This window comes from Typopeltis vanoorti, chromosome 1 (genome assembly GCF_054136105.1).
Source record: "Typopeltis vanoorti isolate ZY-2024b chromosome 1, IOZ_Tvanoo_1.0, whole genome shotgun sequence".
In the NCBI taxonomy this organism is placed as follows: domain Eukaryota; kingdom Metazoa; phylum Arthropoda; class Arachnida; order Uropygi; family Thelyphonidae; genus Typopeltis; species Typopeltis vanoorti.
In genome coordinates, this window is record NC_143549.1 from 190237151 (window position 1) to 190253578 (window position 16428).

At 36.0% G+C, this 16428-nt stretch overlaps 1 protein-coding gene across 3 annotated transcripts in view; it reads right to left on the minus strand.

Moving 5' to 3' along the window:
- Positions 1 to 16428, minus strand: part of LOC150110720 (uncharacterized) — a 302788-nt gene that overhangs the window by 123206 nt on the left and 163154 nt on the right. The gene's annotated exons all lie outside the window — the stretch shown is intronic.

Here is a 16428-nt window from a genome sequence, read left to right on the forward strand (position 1 = left end):
TTAGAATTGAGGAACATCAAGACTATATTGCATTTTTGGAATCTGACAAGTGTGGCCTTGCTTCTCAAGCTGTTGACACCAGGCACAGAGTTCTTTGCAATTGGACGAACCTTTTTCACTCCAGCAAGTTCAAATTCGATCGTCTCTTCCTTGAAACATGTGAAACATTATCAAATCGTCCGAACCATGAATCGATCAGACGGTATGCCAATATTCAAATTTTGGGAAGTGATCACCATTAATGGTTCATAAGGTTTTTTAATTAATATTCTTTATTTTTATTTCAGAACTCAGATCTGAAACATACCAATATTTTTGAAGAAAAGTGAAAAGGTATGCAAACAAAAAATAAATCTTTAAGACTTAGTGACAAAATTCTAAAGAAAACATGGAAAGAAGAAATCAAAAATTCCTGGCAATTAATTTCGCATATACTTGTATTATATAGTATTATGATGATGATGTTCAGCCTGTTTTCTACCCACTACAGGGTGAAGGCCTCTCCAATTGCGGGAGAATTGGGTCTACTTCTCCCGTGTTGACCCAGTCCATCTTGGGAAAGTGTATATATATTATATATTTGGATGAATGAATGTATGAAGATGAAAGACAATCACAAACATCAATGCCTTTGGCGGGATTCGAGCCACAGCCTCTTGGCTGGAGAGCGGATAAGCTAACCACTCGGCCAAGCAGGCCGGCATATTATATTATATTATATTAATGTAAAAGTAGCTATTTGGAAAGTCATGAGAAAACTTTGGAAAGAATATAGAGGTGAATATCAGGAAGGTGGAAAAATGGTCTTGAACCTATTGAAAAAAGCTTATAAAGGGAAGAATGCTGCAAAATGAGTTAGAGATGCCAAAGGTGACAAAACGGAAGACAACGATATTCTGGATTCTGTAGTAATTAATTTGAAAAATTATTAAATTAAATAAGAAGTAGCAGGAAAGTGGTAAAAAACATCCAGAAGGAATGTTCTCATGAGAACATTTCAGTAATGGGATTAGAAACATCTGTTCGAAACCTGAAATATGGAAGTGAGTTGAAATAGATGATATTCAACAAGAAATTCTCAAATAGAGAGGTAAAAATGTTTTATAGTAGCTACACTACACCGTATAATTCAGCTGTGGTCAGAATTGCAGTTGGAATATTTCCTAGTACCATCTCTAAAAGACTGAATGTGAATTACAGAGGAATTTTCCCTACTAAGTATTCCAAGTATAATTTATGCAAGGATACTTGACAAGAGGCAAAGAATAATAAGAAAAAGAAATTTGATGAAGTGCAAGCTGCGTTCAGGCTAAATAGTGGATATCAGAATCCTATTTATATATTTTTTAGTTGTTTTTTTATGTATGAATCCCACCCAGGGAGGTTTGTAGACCTATCGTGCATTAGTATGAATAGGCGAAGTATCACACAATACGTAAACCCTAATCTAGAAAGAGAGAAAAAAAAAAGAGGAACTTTTCAAGCCAGTTCAAGCCTCGAGTAAGCATAATAGTGGATTGATGCCAAGTAATAAAATGCATCGACCACCTAAAGACATTCACAAACACTGTCCACTAAGCCAATTAGGCCAGTCAGACAAGCGGTTGAGACTATTTGTCTTGCTTATATATGTTTTTGACTTACTTAAAACAAAGAGTTGAGAAATCGGGAGAATATAACAAGGTCTTTAGAAAGGCATTTGAAAGCGGCCACACGCACACACACACACACACACGAAATAATGCAAAAATTAGTACAGTGTGTAGATATGGCATGATAAAATATAAGAAGTTTCTGAGAGTAAAAGTCTTCCAAGCGTTACAGTTACATGATACAAATGATATATATATATATATATATATATATATGTAGAAAGTATTTTTACCTTGGGTATAAATATGTTAAAGATACCAAGCAATTTTAAACCTGGTTTTACTCCATTTCCCAAGTAAGCAAACAGACTAAAAGTCAAGTTTGCGCCTGCAATTGATGCAAGTCTAACTGATCCCACAGGTAGTGCAGGACCAGGGCAACTCGTGGCAAAGGTGGAACAAGCTCCGATCACTAATCTTAATATTTACCCTTAATGCCAAAACACATCTCCAAGAAGGGGATGTAAGATGTTTTGTATTAAAGGCAAGGGGCCACTACCCAGACCGGTTTCGACCTTTATTGAGGTCTCGTCAGTGGGAGCTAGGCTAGAAATACCAAGATTTAGCAATACAGAGCTTGTAAGTATTTCGCCAAAACAAGTTACCATAAGGTGTTTTAACCTTATTAAATAAAAATCTCTGGAGGAGATATAAATATAAATGTAGAAAGTATTTTTACCTTGGGTATAAATATGTTAAAGATACCAAGCAATTTTAAACCTGGTTTTACTCCATTTCCCAAGTAAGCAAACAGACTAAAAGTCAAGTTTGCGCCTGCAATTTGCGCCTGTCAAGTTTGGTCCTGCACTACCTGTGGGATCAGTTAGACTTGCATCAATTGCAGGCGCAAACTTGACTTTTAGTCTGTTTGCTTACTTGGGAAATGGAGTAAAACCAGGTTTAAAATTGCTTGGTATCTTTAACATATTTATACCCAAGGTAAAAATACTTTCTACATTTATATTTATATCTCCTCCAGAGATTTTTATTTAATAAGGTTAAAACACCTTATGGTAACTTGTTTTGGCGAAATACTTACAAGCTCTGTATTGCTAAATCTTGGTATTTCTAGCCTAGCTCCCACTGACGAGACCTCAATAAAGGTCGAAACCGGTCTGGGTAGTGGCCCCTTGCCTTTAATACAAAACATCTTACATCCCCTTCTTGGAGATGTGTTTTGGCATTAAGGGTAAATATTAAGATTAGTGATCGGAGCTTGTTCCACCTTTGCCACGAGTTGCCCTGGTCCTGCACTACCTGTGGGATCAGTTAGACTTGCATCAATTGCAGGCGCAAACTTGACTTTTAGTCTGTTTGCTTACTTGGGAAATGGAGTAAAACCAGGTTTAAAATTGCTTGGTATCTTTAACATATATATATATATATATATATATAGCCTGTAGCGAAGTTACAAGTTAACAGTTAGAATTGAAGGATGTATAAGAAGATGGTATGATGTAAAATAAGAAAAGGGCCCGTCTGTATGTAATCCCTAGTTCTGTCAATTGTATTTGCTCTCTAATTTATCTGTTGTTGTTTTTTTTTTTTTTGACGTACAGGTCCTCATTTTCAAGAGAAAAACTCTATGAAAAAAAAGATATGAATGCGAGAAGCGAAAGGAAGAGAAATGAATTAATAAGCAGCGTATATGCGCGCGCGCGTGTGGTTTTGGGTGGATAGGATAGGTTGAGAACCCAACATATATTGCATGAGTTTGTTGTAAGCAAACGAACGAAGAATAGATTGTTTGCATGGAGACTGTGAGTGTAATACATCCGACGAGCTTAGTTATCTTAACGTGGAATAAGCTTAAGGGACTACTTGAGGCATAAGGACAGTTTTAGTGGCTCTCTCTAGTTGTGTTTGGCGAGACTGTGGAGACATGAAAATAATACAATACGTTCGATGTAGTAGAGATAAGAAAGGGTAACGCTGGTTTATAGATATTATTGAAAGTGATGCCTGTTGTGTTCCTTACATAAGTTGGCAAGAGTCACTGGACAAAATATTTAAGAAAATATGCGGTAGGATTTCGAAAGAAACCTGTACAACAGCTTGAAAGAAAAAATTAGGAGTGTCGCAGTTGCATTTCAAAAATTGGACGGCCGAAAGTGCTTGTGGACATTCATTCAATGCCGATAAACAATCGCCAAGGAAGCTTTTATGACAGAACAGCACTTCTCTTGGTTCATCTTGCAAGATACTCGGGAAAAAAAAAATCTGAATTGAAAAGGCATCCCCCCCCCATAAAGTTGCGTTCGCTATTTACTGGTGTAGAACCACATCAGCCGTCTTCAGTACTTCCAATATTTCATGGGATATGATTCGCGATGCAAAAACCAGATAATTGATTCTGACAGACGGAGTATGATTCTATTAGGTGAGTATATGGGTTCTCGGATTTATCGAACATAATCAACAACAAATTCTTCACGAGGTACGCGAGACTCCACACACTCTCAAGAAACCCATCTGTGCAATATTGCAAAATAAACGAGATAGCTAACAGCGAACGATTACGACTGTGCAAAGCTCTACGGAGATTTTACAACCTTTGAAACTTGATATACGGAGAGTTCATCGAAAAACAGTTTACCGAAAGACAATTCATCGAACAACAATTCATCGAAAATCAGTTTATCGAACAACAATTAATCGAAAAAGCAATTCATCGAAAGACAATTCCCCGAAAAAGCAATTCACCGATGAGCAGTTAATCGAAAAGACAATTCATCGAAACGCAATTCATCAAAAATACAGTTCACCGAAAAATGAATTTATAAGGCGTGTGGAGGCGAAGATGTGTGTGCATTTTTTTTTTTTTGGTTTGTTTTGGATTATTTTGAGAGGTATATATCTTTTTATTATCCTACTATTTATAACTACTATTTATCCTACTTCGTTCGGAAAGCGATTTTTTGGCGGGGAATACTGGTTGCAGTGAATGATATCCACTGAGGCGGGTATAGTTGAGATGTTAAAAGAACATTTCATAAAGGGATTTCATCCTCGTGAAATTTTTAGCGAATATTCTAACCGTTGATGAAACATGGCTTCGTCACTATGACCCAGAGAACAAACAACAGTCAATGGAGTGGAGACACAACGGTTCTCCATGGCCAAAGAAGTTTCGAACCAAATAGTCAGCAGGGAAAGTTCTTGCCATTATCTTTCAGGATATGGATGGTGTAATCCTTACCAAAAATTCCTCAAGAAAGGTGAAACTGTTACAGCAGCTCTGAAGGAATTGAAGGAGGTACTGAAGGAAAATCGGTTCGAGAAACTAAGCAGAGGCGTGTTGCTTTTGCAGGACAATGCACCTGCTTATGAAATCCAACAGACAATATACGACTTGGGATTTCAATATCTACCTCAAACACCATATTCACCAGGACTGGCCCCAGGGCCGGCCCTAGAAATTTTGTCGCCACGTGCAGTAGCATATTTTTCCGCCTTAAAAAAAACTCTTTTACTTAATTATTTATACACAAATATAAATATACGCAAAAGAAGAAATCTATCGGAATCAAATCGAGACTGCGCGGTGGCCATAAGCAGTGGGATACGCGCAGTCGCCATAATGTGGAGTTGCTCCATCATGTTGGAAAATGAGGCTCTACACATTCTCAATCTGGGGAAACACAAATTTCTCTAGCATATTTAGGTATGCCACTCTCGTAATCGTCTCCTCATGGAAAAAATGGCTCAACAATGCGATCATGCATGATCGCATTGTTGAGCCATATTTTCGAACCAACTCGAAAATTCCAAAACAGAAAAATCAACTTTAAGAAACATCTCATCTCTGGAAAATGGAAGACTACAAAAAAACTTGGCGTGAATGTATAAAAAAAAGTCCTCCATCCTAAACTTGTTTTCTACAAAACTGCAGAAACCGAGAAGAGAAAAATTCTACAGCTCATTTAATGAAACTGCTGAAAAGGACTTCAGCATCCTACGTTTATCAAGGATGTCAAGCGCCTTTATTAGGGCGTTTAACCTGAAGGTGAGTTAGCCTGTCTCATACGACGATGGAAGGTTTTTCCTTTCTGAAACTTGGTTTTTTTCTTGCCGAAAAACAAGCGAACCGAATTGGAAAAACACGCAGGGATTTAAGGCCAGTTGCTTCTTCCTTAATTCAAAACAACTCAACCCGATTCCAATTTCCTTTAGCACTGTGTTTTCTAACTATGATCTGCCGAACCACTGGCATCCTTCAGAAGTCGAATCAGACTTCCAATCGCTGCTCATCTAAATATAACACCAGATGAGTATGCTTCTAAAAGGTTTACAGGTTTGTTTTTTAAGACTCTTTATTCATCATTCCTTATTTTATTATTTTCCTTTCCTAGACAATATTTTAACCTTTTATTTATTTTTTAACAAACTGCACCGATCACCTCCTCAAAACCCAGAAATATACCCACACATATACTCTTCAATGTTCTTAGCCTATTCCTCCCCTTATTAACTGCAATTACTTGCTTTCGAGGTTATTCGGGAGATAAGTGCACGTGTCACTCCTGTCGTTGAGGAATAACAGAAACAGGAGTAAATAAGTGAAACGTGATTGAAAAATCTTCAGGAATGAATTTTTTTCAAGTTTTCCAATATTTTTACTCTGAATTCCTGTATATTTTATTATTATATTGTGAAAAATATTTACATCAAAGAATCAATTTATTATAATTAGTAGTAGTAGTTGTAATATTAATGATTAATACTATTTTCCCTCATCCTCCTCAATATAATGATTGTTGGTATAGCAATGCTGCTTTACTAAGGAATAATTACAGAACAATATCGATTCTTATTGTTTTTCTTGTCTGATTTGCCTATTTCCAGGAGGAAAAGCCTAGTTATCTCAGTATTAGGCCTACTAACTTACGTTAGTAAATTTATTTATTTATTACATTTATTAATGAAAAAATTTTATTTGGATTCCGTATTTCAAACTTTTACAAAAAAATGTCGAACCCTTCCAGTTTTCAGTTCAGCTATATTCGGGGCTACAAAGAATAGTGTCGAAATTATGTATACAATAACTCGCAGACTTAGCTGAATTCGCAGAAGTTTTCAGAACAAGAAGCTGAATGCACGGTTCAGTTTTAGTTCGTAATGGATCACTTGTATCATGACATTTCCGTAAAGAAGTTCCTAAATGATATTAGCAATTTCGCTCTGACTGGATGAAATTTAATGAAATTTTTAATTTCAATCGACTAGACTTATTGTGACAAAATTTGGTAGAACGAATTTCTTAGCCTATTCCTCCCCTTATTAACTGCAATTACATGTTTTCGAGGTTATTCGGGAGATAAGTGCATGTGGTACTCCTGTCTTCTGTACAGATAAATCGCTAACTGTACAATGAAGCAGGATGTACACTTATATTAAATGCTCTAAAATGCAAGAAAATAATTATGTTTCAATGACCACTTAAATATGTTGTCATCATGAGTAACGTTCCGCATTGTTGCTGAATATTTTTAAACAATACTTTGCAAGAAAAATGACTTTTCGATGAATTATGAAAGAATTCATCGAAAAATTTTCGATGAATTGTTTTTTCTATGAATTGCATTTTCTACGAATTGTCGTTCGATGAATTGTCATTCGAGGAATTGTGGTCATTCGATGAATTGCCTTTTCGACGAATTGCCATTCGTTAGATTGTCGTTCGGCGAATTGCTTTTTCGATGAATTGCTGTTCGATGAATTGCATTCGATGAATTGTCTTTCGATTAACTGTTTTTCGATGAATTTGCCTGTAACCTTGAAACTTCACTGATTGTAAATCTTCAACAAAAGCTATTTATTGAAGGTAAAACAGCTTCATTAAAGCACCTTGTCAACTCACAACTCTGGCACTCTCTTTGAACATTTGAAGCCTGTCTTTGTTTCATGCTAGCCGATTTCAAGGTTTTTACCGCCGAGAGGTTCATTTTGAGAGATTATCCCTCAACGAATATATGAAAACAGTGTAATGTGATGTTATGTTATGTTGAAACATATTGAAGGCACTGAATGGGATTGCCATAAAATGCATTAGCTATTATCTATGGAGTATTTTATATGGTTTCATTTTTCTGAACTCATTGTTCTAATACGAAAATCTGAAATTAAAGTTATGTACGAGGGTAGCGAAAAATAGTTGCAATATCATAAATGCCGACAATTCGAAAATGTCTGAGGCTTGTGCGTGTCAGTCAGCAGGTTTACATTAGTCATATTGCAAAGTGACATTTGTGCAGCGTTCACTAAGGGTAGAAAATACTAATCAGCAATCTTAAACCACAGATCTAATAAATCTTAAACCACAGATCTAATAAATCTTAAACCATTTACAAAACTGGACAATACTTATGGATCAAGATGAATATCATGTACCGAATGTGCATATGGTTCACATGAATCCAGAGAGATGAATCATTTCCATAATGAATTTCCTCGGTGAGTGAAAGTATTGTCATGATCTTTTCGAAACGATCCTGACACGGATGTAAGAAGTTGTATTCCTTCCTCACTGATAGGAATTGCATCCCTTAATGGAAAGATAAGGCAGTGAGTGAGTCGTCAAATTGGTCTCTAGGTTAGGGTGGATCAGAAGACCATGGTACACGTGCTGAAAGATAGCCTCACACTTTTAGCAAAAAAAAAAGTAAGACATCTTAGGAGCAAATTCCTTTGCGAAATATATTGAATACATTGGACGGGATTGTCATAAAAACTCTATCAGCTGATAATGTATGAGAAAATACACACGCTGGACTTCTTAATCACAGACCATTAAATGCATGAGACCGAGCAATAAATATGACGGTATAGCCTTTTGATTTTAGTAGGTGTGTGTGTGTGTGTTTTACTGCGTGACTTCTGCAGCAGTTCTGTTTCTATTCCATTAATTTCCAGATAATTTACTGCTATTTACAATAAACAATTTACCCATCTTCATGGCTTGACAAGTGGACAAAATCTCCTCTCTCCAAGCAACAGGCTAGTTTCGAATCCCATTGACATCCTGCTTATTGGAGTTCTAAGCAGGTGCAAAAAGTTCCACGTTTGGTCTGCTATTATCAGTAACCACATTTAGCCAGTAACTATATTTTTGTTAACGATGCAAGCAGGCAATAATAGAATTTCTATTATTTCGGAAAAAAATAATAGAAAAAAAAAACTGAATTTCTATATTTAGGAAAAAAAGTTAGTATCCCGTTTCCTCTCCTGTTTAAGGCTTCAGATACAATTATATAGTATATCAGTACTGTATAAAGCTATGTCTTCTTATTGATCTGAACTTTCTAGTTCTTGCTTGTATTTCGTTTCAAACTACTGAAAATTCAGTTTCTACATTTAGGGAAAATCAACAGTATTTGTATCGCTTTACTCGGTCCCTTTTCTCCTATCTCAGGACCTGATTAGATACTGTTATACAATATAGCTGTATAAACCTCTGTTTGGTATGCTTACTTTTTTTAAAAGTCGCATTTTGCAATATAGCGTCGTAAGCACTTATAGCATTCGTTTTGTCTGTATGTGTCCGAACACAAATTACTCCAGGACTGGTTGGACGGATTTTATTTAGATTTTGAATATGAAATCCTTAAAAAAAATTGTAGAACCATTTTCAGGAATACAAATGGACAATATGAAATTATATCGAAATTAAACATCAGAATAACTCCGTTTTGGGGAAATTCAGTTTTTTAAAAAATTGCTATCTCCGATATAGACAAGTTGGCCTGGTGTCAGCTGCTCTCCAACCAACAGGTCGTGGGCTCAAATCCCACCGTGGGCATAGATTGTCTCATTGTGATTGTCCTTTAGGTGGGAGATGAATTTCATTGCCCGGTGTGAGACCACCTCACTGCTTATTGGAGGCCTGAAGTGGCTGAAAAGTTCCAAGTTTAGTCTCTATAGCAGGGTTTCCGAACCACGTAAAAAATAAATAATTACGAAAACATATAAAATTGACAAAAATAGAAAAAAATCCTTAACCCAACTACGGTACAGATGTACTATAGGTCTAGTAATAACCTTTCGTAGGTGGTAACCCCATAAAAAGCAATGGAAACCATCCTAACAATAAAATTAGGCAATTCGAAATCACATTCTTTGATAGTAACAGCATTCATTATCACAATTGAACCTAGAACCGCAGTCATAATTTTATTTTACTTAATATGACATTAAAAGCACACAGTTATAGCGATAAAAATATTATTATCATTATATTATCGTTTGCCATATTAATGGAATTATTACGGAAACGTTTTTTTTCTTTAAGCAATTTGAAGAAAGAACAACAAAATCTACCGCCCAGTAGTATGACCATTTGAACAGACGCATATACTAGTCTGTTCAAACTAGCATAAGATGATACTTCTGTAAAAATCCGAAGTCTGTCAATAGTTAATAACGCGCACTGTTAAATTCCGACCAGTTTTGGATTGCGACATGCTATAAATTTGGATTCGCTTCGCTAATTTTACCACAACAAAGGATCCAGCTTAAACCAAATACCGAACCACCCTGGAAATCTCGGTCTATCCAAAATTCCAAATTGTAATAAATTTTATCTAGCCAGAGCGAAATTGTTACAGTACATCGATACGTTCCCCCCCCCCCGCCTTGTCCATGCATATGGTCCAATGAAAAGAAAAATGGGAACGTCTCAGCACATTTATTATCATCATAATCAAATTCCTGATATGTATCCTCGGGGGGGGGGTACGATGTAATTATGATAGCACATGAAAAAGTTACACCATTCTGATTAACATTGTTCCTCCAAATTGATCTATTATCTGTGTCAAGATTCTAATATCAGATCTTATATTTATGTCTTTTAAGTCTTATATTTATGTCTTATGTCTTTTTATTGTATCAATCCATCTACATCTTGGTCTTCCACTGGGTCTTTTCCCTGCCAATCTGGCAAAGAACACTTGTTTTGCTAATCTTTCTTCACCCATTCTCTTTAAGTGACCATGCCACCTGAGATTAGCTCTGCTAACGCATTCCTCAATTGAAGCAATGTCAAATTCTTTCCTAATATCCTCATTTTTAATGTGATATTGCCACTGATGCTATCTGTTCACTCCACTAATCTTGCTCAGAACTCTCATATCAGAGGCCTCCAGTCTTTGGTCAAGTGTTTTACTTCTGACCCAGCTCTCAGACCCATAAGTTAAAATTGGTTTGAACACCGTCTTGTATACAGCTAATTTAGTGTTCCGACTAATTTCTTCTTATAAGAAATATATAAGGATTCTAAGAATAAGATATAAGGATATAAGATTCTGTCATAGGGATTCTAATAGCAAATTCCAGTAAAAATCAATTCAGAGTCCTATACTAACTTGCAAACGAGCTGATGAACAAAATGACTCAAATTTGTTGTTAGCAGTTTTTAACCAGAAAATCTAACCTAACAAGAAAACCATAACAATTTTAAGCAGCTTAATTCTGGTTTCATTTGGAGCAATTGATTGGCAAAATGAACTGATTTAATAATTCTGCACAGGGATTTAACGAAATTGGTACAATGCAATTTAGAAATGAAACCGCATTGCACATAATGTGCACAATTGACAAAACAATTTGAAATGAGGTAATAATACATCTCTGGCTTGATGAAATATAATGAAATTTAATATTCAGGATCACCGTTCACAGCTCATATGAAGTGGACTATTTAATAGCGTATAATCAGGAAAAATAAAATGTCTACCGGAGATATGCAAAAAAAAAAGAAAAAAAAACTTAATTATCGATGGGTGCCAATACATAAGAATGTGTTAACGTTTTTTAAAGTACGTTTTACAAAATAAATGTATTATTACAGTAATTCGTTTCCTTGCTTCCATATGCAAGTTATTCAGAAACTCTTTTGTTGCTGTTTCAGAATTATTGCAGGAGTAGTGAAAGCTCAGATGGCTCGTGTTCGTCTAGTCAAAATTTACCTGTTTTGCCGGATGAAAATCCCGAGTTTCAGAGGACACAAACCCTGCAGCCCGTGTGAGATGGACTAACTCACCTCCGTTTCAATAGCTCTTACAATTAATAAGTCCTTCGCGTTCTTCAGATTCGAACCCAGGCCTTTCCACCCAAAGGACGTTGTATGACCGTCGGCATTCTGACTCTGAATGAGTAGAGTTTACTGATAATTAGTGTTTGGAATCTTTATGAAAATTTGTTTCGCATTCCAAATTTTTATTTTTTTATTTTATTTATTTTTTTCCCGAGGCTATACAGAGTAGGAAACGTAAATATATTACAATAACTTGACTCTTGCTGGATGGAATTGAGTAAAACTTAGAATTTTGAATACCCATGAGATTCCATGTAATCCAATGTTGGTTTCATTCAGATATTTATTGGCAAGTTTGATAAAAATTATTCGAAGGGATATTAATAATTCCGCACTGACAGCCCTTTAGGATTCAGCATTTCCATTAAAATTATTTCAACTTAGAGTTCTGTTTAGATTCTTTGTGATTGCAAAATTAAACGGAAAAAAATTACGAGTACATAATACAAAAATTGGTTCAAGTTTAATAACTTTTAGAATTTTTCGAATAAATTTCTTATAGACATCATGATTATTCTCGCAAAAGTTACGGAAATAATAACAGGAAATTAAAGTGTGAACAGTTCCAAGCTGTAATTGAATGAAAACAATTACGGGCTCATTGTAGAGATTTCACCGAAACCATTCGAGATGGAAAATAATTTTTGTTTTCGTTATAATTAATTTTATTGATAAATGATTTGAATCATATTTTTTTCTTTTCTTTGTAACTGGCCTGTGTTTATCAGCAAAATGATTTGAATTGATAATAACAGTTCCTCCTATTACTTCATAAAATTTAAGAATTGAAGAGCGAGTCTAAATTTGATATTAATATAGAATCACTTTTAAAACCTATTTCAATTGGACACTTTTCAATGGGGAAAACTAAACAAAACATTATTATATATTTATAGTAGATTAGATTTAGTTAAGGAAATAAACTGTGTCAGTGTATCAAAATGCAATTAAGAAACGCATCATTTTATGATTCCCTGCGATCATTTCCTTATTGTTTTTTTTTTAATTTTGTTGCAAGCACTTTATAAAAATATATAAATAAAATACAGAAAGTTAATGCCCAGAAAAATACAAAAACCAGCATATGATCACTATCAAAAGCATTTTTTTACCCAATTAACCCCCCCCCACACACACACACATACACACAAAAAAAAAAAAAAACGAGAGGCCACAAAACATAACAAGATGCAGTGCGTTGGGAAGTGATTAAGGAGCAAAGACTTTGTTAACATGCGTTTTGAAAAGCTAGGGGTTGTATTTATTGGTAACAAAATATGGAAAGACTGTTCCAAAGAACTATGTTGGCCAGTACCTGTTCGTGTTCTTACATGATTAGAAGAAAACGGAGAAATGGTAGTGGACAATTCGGTGAAGCAACACCCACGAAAGTGCCTACACAAAAAAGACATGACGCAGATAAAGGCCGTATTTCAGAAAGTAAGGAGGTCGATAAGTATTCAGCGACTTTCCCTTTTCTGTGCATAATCGCGGTTCTTATGGAGGTTTTGGATTCATCACCCCACATATGACAAAAATATTTAATGTCAGGCGGTGGGATTTATAGAATGTTAGGAGTTGAACAGGAGAGAAGTAGCGTTTCGAACGAAAAAGAATGCCGTAGTTTCTTGGAGGTGTCAGAAAGCTGTTTACGCCAGGATGAACTAGATGGGAACGTAAACTAAGAAGAGAAAACTGATCTTGACTAGATGCACATTTTCAAAAGTAACAGAGAGTGAAGTAAGATATTTCTTCCGAGAAATAAAGACAGGATTGTGCTTTGATAGCATTAAAATTCGCTAGATTATGTTCAATCTACTTGAGCACAATGAGATTAGTGTTCAAGACAGTGATTAGAGTTCTTAAAGATTGAATCATTTGAGCAGTACAAGGTATTCGAATGAAGAGGATGACTGTCATCGCAGAACTGTGGATACGATATGAGGTTAAAGAGCCAGCGAGAGAGAGAGAGAGAGAGATGGTAGGAGGAACGCAGAGAAGAACACAGAGCCCTGCAGAGCACTGATAAAGAAATCTGATCACATCCGCCATGATACACAATGAACAACTAAACAAGAAGCTGGCAATCCACTCACAAAGAACACCATACGATGGTAGTTTGAGAATTCCCTGGTAGCAGACACGAGCCTTGGAAATATCAAGAGGAGTCACGGAAGTTTCTCAAAATCTTTCCATAGCCTGTCCAAAGTGGGTAAGATTAGCGAGGAAGTTTGCTGTAGAACAAGAGTGGCGGAATTCATATTGGTGATCACTTATTAACTGATGGGAGTGCAGACAGTCAAGAAGCTGGATGTTATTAATGTCTTTTTACCACTTTCAGGAGTAGTTTGATGGCTAACTTTTATCTCCCTTTTAGGGACTGGATATCTGCCCATCCTGACGACAGCAAAGTGATTGATCTCTTCATAATATAAAGTTAATTGATTTATTGATTTATCTAAGAGAAAATTTATATTCGAACAAATGAGACAGAAAAACAAACTATAATATTCCCCAAAAATACTTTTGCTTTCTAATGGCAAATATGTGTGTGTGTGTACACACACACACACACACACACACACACACACACACACACACACACACACACACACACACACACACACACACACACACTCGTATATATATATAATATAGGTGATAGTCTTTTTCCTCCCAAAACTCGAGTGTTTAATCCCACAGACAGACAGGCAAACCCGTTCAGAAGAACATACGCATACAATTTACAGATATAGTAGACAATGCATTAGAATTAACCTCCATCATAGGCAGGAGCCCACATTGCTCGTTGATATAGATGAGCCCTTTGGTTTGAAAGAGGTTCAACTCTCGTCTACGACGTGAAGAGTCGTAGATGGTTTTTTCTCACAGAAACTCGAGTTCTTCGTACCTCAGAACAGGAAAACCGTGAAGACGGAGTTCTACAGACATAAATACTTATCTCTAGAGGGATGTGGCAGAGGATTGGCAAGCCAGCTGCATTAAATTGCTTAAAGTTTCCAAAGGTTTCAAATCGGGAGCAGGGGGAGATCATAGGCAGTAAGCAAGTTTCTAAGATGCCAAGTTATTTGGCCGTGATAGACTATTAATCCTAACATGAAAGGATGGAATAGGATATATATATATATACACACACACACACACATGTTCCTATTACTTGCTAACAAAAATTCTCAGATAGATGGAATTTGCCTTATTATACGATAGTTCTCTCATAGACTGAAGGTTAATTGTATGAAAAATTAATACACCAAGCCGAGATCTTGCGTCTATCCTATGATAACTAATAATTGCGATATGGATTCGCAGAGTAATCATTCCAGAAAATAACTTAGTAAACCAGTTTCAAAATAAATACTAACCTCCTTCAAATAACACGCTGTTTTCAAAACGATTTTTAAAAACAAATCAATTCAATTTTTGTCTAGAACATAAATTATATTGAATCAACTGTCTTGTGAACAAACAACCTTTTTAGCATCGAAAGATATTTAAATCACTGTTTGAAAGAGTAGTCATTCTCAACCTTGTTCGTGGTATTGCACGAGGATGGTTCACTTCGTCGCGGTACGCCTTAGCTTAATGCCTTCTAATACTTGAAAATAATGAAATAAAATCTTCTTATTGTGCCTTATCCTATGCATTGTATTCGGGGTAGGCCTTTTTACATGATGCGACTTTTTTAAGCGATCCCAACCGACTTGTCGCAGAGCCTCACGTTTTGAAGAAATGTGCATTTATATCTGTAGATGTGTGTGTGTTCACGGGACCGGTTTGCCTGTTTGAGGGATGAAAAAACCCGAGTTACCGAGAGAAAAAACCCTCCACCTCCGTATGAGACTCACCTTTAGTCGAAAGAGACCAGATAAAAGTTCCTCACATCATGGACGGGAATCGAACCCAGGTCTTTCCAACCAAAAGGCTTCGTCTATAACGACTGAGCTACGGAAGCTCCGAAGTAATGGAATAAAATATGAGTAAATAAACATAGCAAAAATAACCCAATAATAGCTACCTACGATTTAACACACACCGTTGTTTAATAATTTTATTTATTGTTTTACCACAAAATTTCTTGAAAATTCGACAGTGATGTACACCGATTAAGAACACGTGTTACAGAACGCATCTTAAACTTCAGAAGATTTGGTTTCTCGTATACGGAGTAAGCCCCTTTACGTCCATTTGAACTGTTCTCTTAGTACTTCCACATGAAACTTAAGGTATGTTCCGTTTATTAGTTTTGTGGTTTGATACTTGGTCCTCTGTTTAGTTTGTACGTTAATGACATTGGAAATAATTTCACCGGAAATATTCGCTGGTTTACTGATGATGATGCAAAACTGGGAAGAGCAATAGTCAAGTCAACGAAGGTAATGTAGAGATATCGCAGGATGACTTAGATATGCTAGGCAGAGGTAAAAGGCTGCCAGTTTAACGTGGCCAAATGTAAGGTGATGCGCTTTGGGAGGATGAGATCATATGCTGTCTACTACATTGATAGGACTGAACTGCAAGAAGTTGACGAGGCAAGGGATTTGGGAATGATTGCGGACAGGGATTAAAGTTTAGAGGAAATATTGCAAAGGTGGTCAAAACAGCAAAGCAAATTACACTGACAAGCAGGGATAGAAAAGTTATGGTTCCACGTTTTAAGGTATT